This window comes from Peromyscus eremicus, chromosome 1 (assembly GCF_949786415.1).
Source record: "Peromyscus eremicus chromosome 1, PerEre_H2_v1, whole genome shotgun sequence".
NCBI classification, from domain to species: Eukaryota; Metazoa; Chordata; class Mammalia; order Rodentia; family Cricetidae; genus Peromyscus; species Peromyscus eremicus.
In genome coordinates, this window is record NC_081416.1 from 119,519,488 (window position 1) to 119,530,286 (window position 10,799).

The following is a 10,799-nucleotide window of genomic DNA, read 5'->3' on the forward strand; positions in this document are numbered from 1 at the left end:
AAACAGGAAGAAACGGGGACTGGAGAGATGGCTCAGTGGTTAAGAGCACAGACTGCTCTTCCAAAGGTCCCGAGTTCAATTCCCAGCAACCACATGGTGGCTCACAACCATCTGTAATGAGGTCTGGTGCCCTCTTCTGGCCTGCAGGGACACATGTAGGCAGGATACTGTATACATAATCAATAAATTTAAAAAAACAGGAAGAAACGCTGAGTTCAGGAGGGTCTGGTCACAGAGAGGATGTTGCAGATGGGTTTCCCAGGCAGCCCAGGGAGGGAAGGGAGCTCAGAAAACACAAAGCCAAGAGCCAGGGAGAGAGAGGGAAGAATGTGGTGCAGCCTGTAAAAGCTAGGTAGCAGGGGGCGTGGAAACAGGTAGAGTGGGAATGGTGAGCCATTGGAAGGGACCCAAGGTTGAGCTCAATAGGATGAGAGGGACAGAACGGAGGGCTTCTGGGGACATCACAGCTACCTCACTGGAGGATGAGGTTAGACCAGGAGCCTGGGCAGTAGCAGCACAGGAATAGGTAGCAAAAGTAGAAGGGAGGAAAGAGGAAAAGCCCTGTGTTTGCTGATGCCAGCATCTGCATGAGGAGTACTGAGCCACTTAGCCAGGGGGGAGACTCAGTGACCCTTGCTGACTCACCTGCTCTCAGCTTGCTTATCCGGTCTCCAAATAATACCCTGTCTTTTAAAAAGTTTGTCAGCAACTTCCTCACACCCATCTCAGAACTGACAAATTCAGAATCTCAATTTGCCTTCGCCCAGCAATGGGAGAGAAAGTGGCCTAGAGGACCCGTGCTGGCCCTGCTGATCGTGGACTTTGAGAGTGGGGTAGGGAGGGCAGACGTTCCCTGCTGGCAAGGTTTGAAAGAAGCTAAAATTAGGTTCCCTTGAGAAAAAGTCTCTGTGGCCTTGTATTTGAAGAGATAAAAGTGGTCATTTCCTATAGTCCCTGGCCTTATGGACATGTCAGAACCAATAATTACCAAGGGGACCCACTTCTACAGTTTGCAGCCCTGAATGGAGCTCAATTTAGCTGAAGAGAAGTATTCGGAGGACACAGCCCTTTCAGCAACGGCACGTACACAAATTTCTCATCTTAACTCGGCTTTCAGGTGAGGGTCCCTGGCCCAAGAGGATTCCAGATGAGAAGGCTCCCAAGAAACTGCAAAGCCAGGATCATCAGTGGCTCAAGGGCCATCTGCCTGCTGGCAGACCAAGTCTCTATCAGAGGGCCGGTCCAGACCAGTTCTAGCATGAAATAACCAGATGACCCTGGAAAAGTCACTGTCCCTTAACCGCTAACCGCGAGCTTTCAATAGGAAGTTCTAGGTAGAAGGCAAAGTCTGGGGACAGGACCTGAGACCCCACCCTCAAGTTTGGGAAAGCCTGGTGCAATAAGGTTCTCGATGTTACCCAAAAGCTTACCAGACCAAGAAAAAAAAGTACTAGGAGAGCCCCGCGCTCCCCACCGGTTGCGGCGTCCGGCTTCTCGCCGGAACCGCCCCCTCAGGCCCACAGCCCCCAAGCCAGGCCGGGACTGCGTGAGGCCGCACCCCGGCCTGGGTGCACACCGGTCCGCCCCAAGAGAGGCGAGCGGCTGGCGGCAGGAACCAGCGGCCCGCGACTCCCCACGGCCGACCCCCAGCTCACCTGAAGACCCTGCCGCGCTTTCCCGGCCTACACGTGGAGTCCTTGTGGGCCGCCGCCGCTACTTGCCCGGACAAGCCCGGCTTCGGCTGCCCGTCTATTGGTTCACTGGGCCGTACGCCCGCCTAAGGCCTCTTCTGATTGGTCTGCCTCGAGTAGGTGTGTCAGACTAGAAAGGGAGGGGCTACCGGCGGGGGCGTGGCTTGTGCGGGGAGAGGGCGGTGTTAGGCTAGTAAAGGGCCAATGACACATGCGCTCTTCTGTCCCTGACGCCCGTGAAGGCGTCCGGTTTCTGAGCTGATGCCCAGTGAAATTCAACCTTCAAAGAGCTCATGACAGAGGTAGCACACCCACATCGGCCTAGTCAGGACTGCAGCCCCTCCCGCCTCGTGGTTCTGAGAATCCGGTGAAATATTAACACGCATGCCTTTAATCCCAGCACTCAGGAGGCAGAGGCAGGAGGATCTCTGTGAGTTCCAGGCCAGCCTGGTCTACAAAGTGAGTTCCAGGACTGCCAGGGCCACACAGAGAAGCCCTGGCTTGATTGCCCCAAATAAAAAATAAAATAATAATGATAATAATAATAATATGCAGTATTATGAGAAACTTGAAAAATCAGATTTGTTTCTTCTGCACTGATTTTTTAATTTATTTTTTAATTACAATATTTATTTGATTTGATTTTTTTGAGACAGGGTCTCACGTAGCCCAGGCTGCCCCCATATTTTCTTTTTTCCTTGCGTCAAGTTGACTTAATGTCCTCTGGTTGACGAGGACTAGAGCAAAACCAGTGTGTCGTGGACATGGAAAAACTGCTGCACTCATGAATTTTAGCTCATTCTATGGGAAGAGGTGTTTCTTTATGGAAAACCATTTCCAGAACTCAAAATGATGGGAGAAATTCTTAACCATTGTAGTTTTCTTGGAGCATGGTGCTGGGGTAAAAGTCAAGATAGTCAGTTCCAAGAGTCTTTTTTTTTGTTGTTTGTTTGTTTTTGTTTTTGTTTTTTCGAGACAGGGTTTCTCTGTGTAGCTTTGCGCCTTTCCTGGAACTCACTCAGTAGCCCAGGCTGGCCTCGAACTCACAGGATCCACCTGCCTCTGCCTCCCCAAGTGCTGGGATTAAAGGCGTGCACCACCACCGCCCGGCCGAGAGTCTCTCTGTGTGTTTTTAAAAACTGATAATGTGATGGACATGATAACCAGCTAGGGCTACATAGTGAAACACTGTCTTTAAAGATAATGTACTGGGGAGTGGCGGCTCATGCCTGTAACCCCAACACTTGGGAGGTGAGGGCAAAGGTTAAGGGGCACAAGGTCATCCCTGGCTACACAGCAAGGTGGAAACCACCTGGGTTACTTAAGAAACCCATCTCAAAAACAAAATAAAAAAATGATTGGCAAAGTTAAAATCAAAATGACTATACTATGGAGGTTTGGTTGCATTTATTTGCCAACGTTGGGTTTTGTTGATTGGGAATTTGTTGGCCTTTTGTTTTTCAATACATTTATTTTGTATTTGTGTAGGTATGCACATGCCATGGAGTGGGTGTGGAGGTCAGAGGACAACCTGTGAGAGTTGATTCTCTCCTTCCTGCAGGTGGGTTCTGGGAATCCAACTCACGCCGTCAGTCATGGCAACAAGCACCTTTACCTCCTGAACTGTCTCACCAACCCATTTTTTTAAGGGTCTCGAATAACCCAGGTTGGCCTTCAACTTGCTATGTAGCTAAGGATAACCTTGAACATTTTTTCTCTGTAGCTTTGGAGCCTGTTCCTGGAACTTGTTCTATAGACCAGGCTATCCTCGAACTCACATAGGTCCACCTGTCTCTGTCTCGCAAGTGCTGGGATTAAAGGCCTGCGACACCATGGCCTGGCCGACCTTGAATTTATCTCCACCTTCCAAATGCACTAAATTATGAACATGTGCTGCCACACTCAGTATATAAGGTGCAGGGGATGGGACCCATGGCTTCCTGTATGTAAGCACTCTACCAACCCAATTTATCTCCAGCATGCATATATTTTATGGTGTGGGGGGGCAGATAACTCTAACTCTCCTTGTTACCATGTTTCTCTCCTTCTACCATGAGGGTCCTGGGTGTTGAACTCGGGTCGTAGGGTATGGCAGCAAGCTCATTTACCAGCTGAGCAATCATACTGACCTAAACATTTTTTAAGATGTCAATGTTTCTGATACATCCTTTATGACTACTTAGATTTATGACAGAAATATTAGCAAACAAAAAAATGGAAGTCCCAGGCATTCAGGACAGTTGGCATTTTGACTGTGAATAGCAAGCCAATCTTCACTTCTTAAGTCATTGAGCTCACTTTCCCTGGCCTCCTTCCAGAAGGTTTGGAGCTTTTCCGTAACAGAAACTTTGTGAGCTGGTCCCTGCTCATGCCCCACCTCGAGGGGCTCCTTCCTCTCCATCTTTTCCATCAGGAAGCACAGTTTGATCTCAGCACCACATAAACCAGGTGTGGTGGTGCACCTCTGCTATCACAGCACTTGGAAGGTGGAGGCAGGAGGATCAGCAGTTCAAGGTTGCCTTTAGCTCCAGGGCAGGTGTGAGTAGGAGAAGGGAAGCTTTTGGAACATAAGACTGATGTTTTGATTTTCTTGGTTTTTTGAAACAGGGTTTCTCTGTGTAGCCCTGACTGTCCTGGAACTAGTTCTGTAGACTAGGCTGGCCTCGAACTCAGAGATCTGCCTGTCTCTGCCTCCTGAGTGCTGGGATTAAAGACGTGCTCCGCCGCCACTGCCACCACCACCACCTGGCAAGAATTGATACTTTGCTTTTGCAAATTATTATGCACAATGTGCTGTCCTATGTAGACAAATTTCACAGTGAGGTGGTAAGATAAGGTAGTTGTGGCTCTTCTCTGATCTCTTTGGCTATTACCTCTGTATTTGGCTCTGTGTTTCTTATTTAATAAAGACTGTTTAGAAATCCGTCTACAGTCCTACCTGCCATGTGTACCCATTCTAAGGACAGCTGAGGGTGCTGTGGGGATGCCCTTGATGCTGAACTGGGTGCAGACCTGAAAGGGGATGCTCATCTGGTCGGTTTTCAGAGCGGTGGTTCTTTATATGCCAGAGCCATGGGCATTACCTGGGAAGTGGTTGGACTCACTGAATGAAAAGCACAGAGGTGGGATCTAGCATTTTGTATGTGTTGCGGTGGATAGAACACAGGGCCTTAACACATCCTAGGCAAGCACTCTACCATTGAGCCACACACCCAGCCCAGCCATCTGTCTCCAAGCTAACAAGCAGCTTAGCAGTGATCCAGAAGCAGGACCAAGTTCAAGCTCTGCTGTTAGAGTCTGAAGGGACCACATGTAAATCATTTACTTACTTTACTCACACGGCTTCCCCTTCCAACAGCACTCCAAACGCAACGGTGGCTGAGCTGGACTTTGGACCTAGACATTTGTGGTGCCATCATCCTTCTCCCAACTCCTGAGAATGTGCAGCATTCTTAGGCCCGGGGTTAATACCACATTTTATTTTTTATCACGAAAGACTAGGGTGCTTCCATCTGGAGAATTTTATTCCCCACTATTGCTTGTTCTGTTCCAAGCCACATCTTTTTCAGTCCTTAAATAGGGGGTCCTCAGTTTCAGTTGATCCTGGAGAGCTTGAAAAACTGTCGACATTTGGGTCACAGCCCGAGATTCTGACTTAAAGGGCCTGGATTGGTTCTTTGACCTGGCCCACCGAGAACGGCCGCAAAAAAGCAGGTACCCAGATACCAGCAGAGGGCGCTGCGGCCCTGCGTATTAAAGGAGACGAGCGTATGGTGATCTTACCACACGTGTTGATTTTTTTAAGGGTTTTGATTTTTTTTATTAAGAAATTTTTTTTATTCATTTTACATGCCAATCACAGATCCTCCTCTTCCCTCCTCCCGCCCCTCCACCCCCACCCACCCACCCCCCATTCCCTCCTATGAGAAGGTAAGGCCTCCCATGGGGAGTCAGCAGATCCTGGTACATTCAGCTGAGGCAATTCCAACCCCCTCCCCCCTGCACCAAGGCTGTGCAAGGTGGTCCACCATAGGTAGTGGGCTCCAAAAAGCCTGCTCATGTACCAGGGATGGATTCTGATCCTACTGCCAGGGGGCCCCTTAAGCAGATCAAGCTACACAACTGTCTGGCTTATGCAGAGAGCCTAGTCCAGTTCCATGGAGGCTCCGCAGCTGTTGGTCTAAAGTTCATGAGTTCCCACTAGTTTGGTTTGGTTGTCTCTGTGGGTTTCCCCATCAAGATCTTGATGCCCCTTGCTTATAGAATCCCTCTTCTCTCTCTTCGACTCGACTCCTGGAGCTCGGTCTGATGCTTGGCTGTGGATCTCTGCATCTGCTTCCACCAGTTACTGGAGAAAGGCTCTAGGATGACAATTAGGGTGTTGATTTTTAACCCTGATGATCTGACCCTTGAGTCAATGACCCCTTCGTGTTGTAAAGCTCTTAAAGGCTGGGCGGTGGTGGCACACGCCTTTAATCCCAGCACTTGGGAAGCAGAGGCAGGCGGATCTTTGTGAGTTCAAGGCCAGCCTGGTCTACAGAATGAGATCCAGGAAAGGCGCAAAGCTACACAGAGAAACCCTGTCTTGAAAAACAAAACAAAACGAAAAATAAACAAACAAAAAAGCTCCTAAAACATTACCTTAGAAAGTGAAAGAATTGTCTATTTTGCCAAGTAAAATATTTTGCCAAGCTGTCAGCTGTCTGAGCCTTGATATGTGTCTCTAAAATGAGGAGGGGTTTGATAAAACTCCATTTTTTAGTATGTATTTATTGATTGGCTTGAAATAGACAAAACGCTGCCCTGGGAAAGGGGAAGGTTAATGTTAAATAGGCTGATAAAACCACATGAGAAGGGAGGATAGTAGAAAGATGTGGTTCTCACTTATTGTGGCTCCAAAGTGAAAGACGTGACTGAGGCTGATGAGGAGGAAAATGGACAAGAGGCAAAAGAGACCCAAATGCCACCGTGTGTTACGACACACACACACCCCTCGCCCAATTATCATGACCACCTAGCTAGGTAGATGGGATCAGTAGCATATGCAGCTCGGAGATGACAAGGACCTGTCCTGAAGTCACACAGTGTGAAAGCAGGAGAAGGAGGCTTGAGAGTGAGGGGTTCGGTTTCAGAGCCCGGACTCTGCTCCACACCCACACAGGTGGTCTCATCCGGCTCTCAGATCAGAGAGATGCCTCACTTCCTTCCCCTTCCTCAATTTTTGCTTCATGAACACAAGATCGAGGTCCTTTCACCCCCGTGTCACCCCTGGATGCTGAGGACATCTGGGGAGAGATTCCGTCCCCTTCTCTCGTCAGCTCCACACATTCTCGCTTGTAACACACTCCGCGCCTGCACGTACCCTCCGCCTCTGTTTGCAGGATGGACGCCTGCTGAGTGACCCAATTTGTAGCCTTCTCAAGTGTGAATGAGATTTTCAATAGGACTGGCTGCCACCTGGCAGGGCTGGAGCAAGGAGAAACTCAAGAGGCTGGGAACTGGAAGGAGCCCTTTGGAGGAGGGAGCTGACAACGGGGTCGAGTGGCAGGGTTCAGAGAGGCTAAGTGCCTTTTCCCAAGGTCACACAGCTTCCAAGTGTTAGTTACTGTCCTGCTGAGCTGAGCTGAGCCAAAGGTTACATTTTCATGATTTCTAGAGGTGCATGGCTCCTGGGCCAGTCTCAGTGTAAGGTGCTGTAGCGTGCTCTGCTTTGTGGGTTGAGCACTACAGTACGACCCAGCATGGAAGGGACTGGAGAAGGGACGTGAGCTGTTGCTGAGAAACTTATTTCCATCAACCTGAGGTGTCAACCTCAGGACTTGGTGCCCACCTTAGGGCAAGGTGACCTCCAGACAGGGGCATCAAGAAAGGGGGGGCTGGGTGTAACACAGGGTACAGCACTTGCTTAACTTGCACAGGACCCTAGGTTCTATCTCTAGTACTGCAGAAGAATGAATGAATGAATGAATGAATGAGTGAATGAATGAGTGAATGAATGAATGTCAGGAAGGAGGACAGAGAGTGGGAGAGGAGGAAAAGAAGAGAAAGCAAAGCAAAGGGGATGAAGGATTCAAGTGAAGGTGCTTGCTTCTCTTGTGAGAAGCCTTGGGCTTATACCCCCAGCACTGCATAAACCAAATACGGTTGCACATGCCTGTAATTCCAGCACTCGGGGCAGAAGCAGGAGGATCAGGAGTTCAAGATCATCCTCAGGTACAGAGGTCATTGAAGGCCAGCCTGGGCTACATGACACCCAGAAAGAGGATGGAGGGCTCGGAAGGGCTTCCTTCTTCCCTTCCTCCATTTTTTTATTTTCCTTTTGAGACAGAGGTTTACTGTGTAGACCAGGCTAGCCTGTCTCTGCCTTTCTGAGTGCTGGAATTAAAGGCATGTGCCACCATCACATTTGTGGGAAAATTACTTTTGCCATTGAGGTGGCCTCCCAGCTCTGGCAGGGCACAGGGCTTCCAAAATTGCGTGTATTGGCATTGAGGAGGTTCTTTCTGTATCATCATTCCCATGGGCAGGCACAGACATTCTGGACCATCCAGGATCGGGTGGCCCACTGTCCACAAGGTAATAATCACCTGGACCCCTAGGTGAGGAGCACCCGCACCTGAGCTGGTACATACTGTCATCTGCCCTCCGTGAGCCTATGTGTTGGCCCCATGGTGCCCCTCACCAAGGAGGAGCTTGTAGGGGGAATGAAGTAAGCCCATAGGAGGGTGCGTGGGCACAGAGCAGCTCACCATTCCCCGAGGACATGCATCCTGTCCTCTGGCCCACTCTAGACTCAATGTCCTTGTTTCTGGAGGAGTCCCTCTGAGGTGTCCTCAGCCGAGGCATGAGAGGAAGGTTTTGGAAGTTTTTCTGGAGGTGTTTGCTAGGGAACACAGAAGGCAGAGAAAATACATCCAGAAGTGGGGCTCCCACGCCTCCCCGCAGCTGCCGAGAGGACCGGCACCGTGTGGTAGACTGGGACTTGTTGTTGAGTACAGAGCAACAACAACAAAATCACTAGTCTTCCAGATGGGGCCGGCCTGTCCGTGGCCTTGCTAACCACCGCCTCTGGGCCCACCACCTGTCGTCAGCTGGGCACTCCTGTGAGGAAGGCCAGCTTTAATCCTCACTCCCTCTTACTTTCCCTATGTTCTCCACCCTCTTCCACCCCCCCACCCCCCCACACGCACCCCGACACACACATCCCACGCACACCCCAGGACTCCCTAGCGTCTCTGGCTCCAAATGGTGGAGAAATCACTTCCCTACTATTTTTTCCTCCCCCTGGAATGCCCTATTTTCCACAGCGAAGACACTTCCTTTAATCACAGGGAAATCTTATTTCTCACGGGGAAGCAGGTGGGCAGTTCCCGTCTCTCTGCTCTCCTCAGGTATCATAAAACCCTGTTCTATCACAGAGAAAGGATACAAGAAAGAGTTTCAAGTAGTGCCTGCCCCAGGCCTCTTCTCCCCTTCCCAAGGGTCCCCGGAGCCCAAGGTGAACATCCTCCCAAGGCTCATGCGCCACAACCCAGACTCAAGCGGGACTAGTGGGCAGGGGATGTGGGCTGTATGGTTGGTTAATTTCCCTTGCAGTGCGTTGATAGGAGGTAGGCAAGGCCCCTCCTGCCTGAGCTAGCCTCTAATTGCATGGGCAGGGCACATCCGCTCCTTAATTAGGAAAAGCCACAATATCCTGGCAACTCCAAGAGCCCATGGCCCTAATTGTATGTCTGCAGCAGCTGAAGGATTATTCCCCTTCCCGATTGGCGCTTTTTAATTCTTTTGCCTTTTAATTGCTAGCTCTCCCTTTTTGCCCCACCCCTCCTCCATCCTTTGATTTGTTCTGTTCATCTAGACTGGGAAAGGGCTTGCCTGGACATGGAAAGAGTCAGCGACAGATGGGATGGGGATGCTTGGAGAAGGCCTCTGGGTCCAACCCCTTCAGAGCCCATGGGATGGGACGGGGCACAGTTCTACACAGGCCCAACTGAACTCCAAGGAGTTCCTTGCAGAGGTTGCAAAACGTGTCCACAGTCCTCACCCAGGACCACTCTGAGGTTTGGAGACCTCGGTGCACACCAAAGAACAGGTGTAACTGGGCTGCTGAGCCATGAGCAGGTAACCAGAAAGGTTGATACTTACAGGATTTCTGGAGGACACAGAACTTTCTTAGAGACCTCCATACAACCTTCAGGTGATAAGAGACATGCTAAAGGACGTGACAGAAAACTTCCGGAACTCAGAAGTGATCTGTATACCCCTTTGCAGACCTGGATTTGAATACCTTTGACTCAAAAGCCACGAACTGAGTCACTGCCCTACACTAAGCTCCCCCAAGGGAGTGGGGGGGGCTCTTACTAACCAGCCTGGCATAACAGTGGCAAAGCAGCAGAGTCCAGAGGCAGCCGTACTGCATGGTGTGAGTGGGACCAATGCATTTCTGTTGCCTTTCTCCTGGTAGATCCAGTGAGGATAGTTTTGACCTGATGGTGGTTCATGTTCTCTGAAATTCTTGAACTCCAGCCTCTCTCTGAGTTGGAGGGAGATGCCAGGTACCCAGACCCTTGCTATAGTCTCAGAGGATTACGTCTTGGAAAAGTGACCTGCCCTTGAGCCCACTAAGTGTCACTCCCCACTTCTCATTTCTTCCCTCTGAATTTAGAGCTGTCCCCTTAGCAACCCTGGTTTCCATGGTTTCCTCCATGACAACGATCCCCAAACCCCTCCTCTCTTTTACCTCATGACAGTAATGGGTGATAGGAATCCTCAGTGTGGCCACTCCACGTAACCATGGTAACAATTAATTGAGCCTTCATGTATCTTTTGTGAAGCAGGCTGGAAACTATGAAGCTTTAGATATGGAGGAAGAGCTCGAGGTGGGGGGTGGGTACAGGATTTGAACTACCATTCTCACAGAGAAGTTAGGGGGCTTTTCTTGACACTGTCCTGGGAGATTTAGTCTTGAGCTTCCGCTGCAAGCATGGCTAACCTCTGAGGAATCAGAGTCCCTAATATGGGAGTGTAGTACAGCCTCGCACTGGAGCACATGGTCCCAACTAAATTCAGCACAGCATGGGGAGGGGGCAAAAGAGGTGTCCCTTGATG